Below are 1,846 nucleotides of genomic sequence, written 5' to 3' on the forward strand. Positions count from 1 at the left end.
ATAATAATAATAATAGTAATAATTAGTAGTCTGCTGAATAATTTAAGCAAGGCTTTAAAAGTATATAATTACTTTAAAGTTGGTTAGAAAACATTAAACAAACAGCTTTGTTGGCAATTATTTCTCATGTTTATATCTTTAAGTGCTATTAAAAACAGAGTTTTGAAATAAACAAACGGTAAAATCCTCAGTGTTAATTTTATCCAGCATAATAATAATGAGTCATAATTAATATAATAACACAGATGATCTCCAGTCCATCCAGAACCAAACAAAGCCACAGTAATAAACAGTAATGATGTTCCAGTTAAAGTCCTCTGTATGGAACCAGGCCCGTGTGCCTCCAGACTCCAGGCCGGGGTTAGACGTCTCTCTCCCCGCTCCCACGTCCTCTAAACTCGGCTTACATGAAACCTTTTTACAGCCTTTAAAACACAGCTCGGCCTTTGTACTGAAGCTGAATGCTCCATGACTCCCACACAGTTTCACTGCTTTATTTAGGATAAAAAGACAGAAAAACCTAAACTCGTATTAGGCCTTAGAATGCTGTGTCGTTGTTGTTGTTGTAAAAATAAGGGTTCTGATGTATTATAGGATTATTATGACGTGTAAATATAACATTTAAAAACCTGACCATTTTAATGGTTAAAAACACAGAGCGAGAGAGAGAGAGAGAGAGAGAGAGAGAGAGAGAGAGAGAGAGAGAGAGAAGAGAGAGAGAGAGAGAGAGAGAGAGAGAGAGAGAGAGAATTCTTGAGGGGCGGTTGCTGTCAGACCATTTACAGGGAAGGAAAGTTTGATCACCACTTCTTTTTTTTCTCTCTCTCTCTCTCTCCGGGGGCTACTTTGGGGTCTCCCAAAAATATCCTCTCCCCTTCTCTCTCTCTCTCTCTCTCTCTCTCTCTCTCTCTCTCTCTCTCTCTCTCTCTCTCCTCTCTCTCTCTCTCTCTCTCTCTCTCACCCTACCAGATTCCTGTCCAGGGCACGGTGGTGTTTACATAAGAAGGCCTGTGTGAATTCAGCACCTCTGCTCAAATTATCATTACTATTAGGATTATTAATAGTTTAATATGTATGTTTCGCTTATCACACACACACACGCACACGCACGCATACACACTCTCTCTCTCTCTCTCTCACACACACACACACACACACACACACACACACACACACACACACCACACACACACACACACACACACACACACACACCACACACACACACACACACACACACACACACACACACACACGGGTAAAAATGAGCAACACGTGTGTGAATCACCGGCTATGCTGTACAGTTCGACCCCGCTATGAACTCCCCTCCGTAAACAGTCCACCATTTTTAACACACACACACACACACACACACACACACACACACACACACACACACACACACACACACACACACACACACACACACACACACACACACACACACACACACACACACACACACACACACACACACACACGGAGAGAGAGAGAGAGAGAGAGAGTTTACAAATGTAATTTTAGGACAATATGTTTTATAGTATGTTATGGTAGCACACTGTAGCAGTAGGCGTCCATAATCATAATTTAAATAATAATCAATGTGCTCATGCAACATTATGAAATCTACCTAAGGCTCTATTCTTAGATCCATCTATTCTATTCTGTCTTTATTTATTATTCTTTTTTTTTCCTAAACGTCAGAAATCTTACAATATAAAATGGACACACTTACATAAGGGTCTTCTTATCGCCAACAATTAATTAAATAATAATAACCTAATAATAATAACAACTGAGGTAAGTATGGATCCATCTCTGCTCATTTCTGTTACCTAATTAAATA

The sequence above is a fragment of the Gymnoscopelus braueri genome (assembly GCF_963280865.1).
Source record: "Gymnoscopelus braueri genome assembly, chromosome: 13".
Lineage (NCBI taxonomy): Eukaryota > Metazoa > Chordata > Actinopteri > Myctophiformes > Myctophidae > Gymnoscopelus > Gymnoscopelus braueri.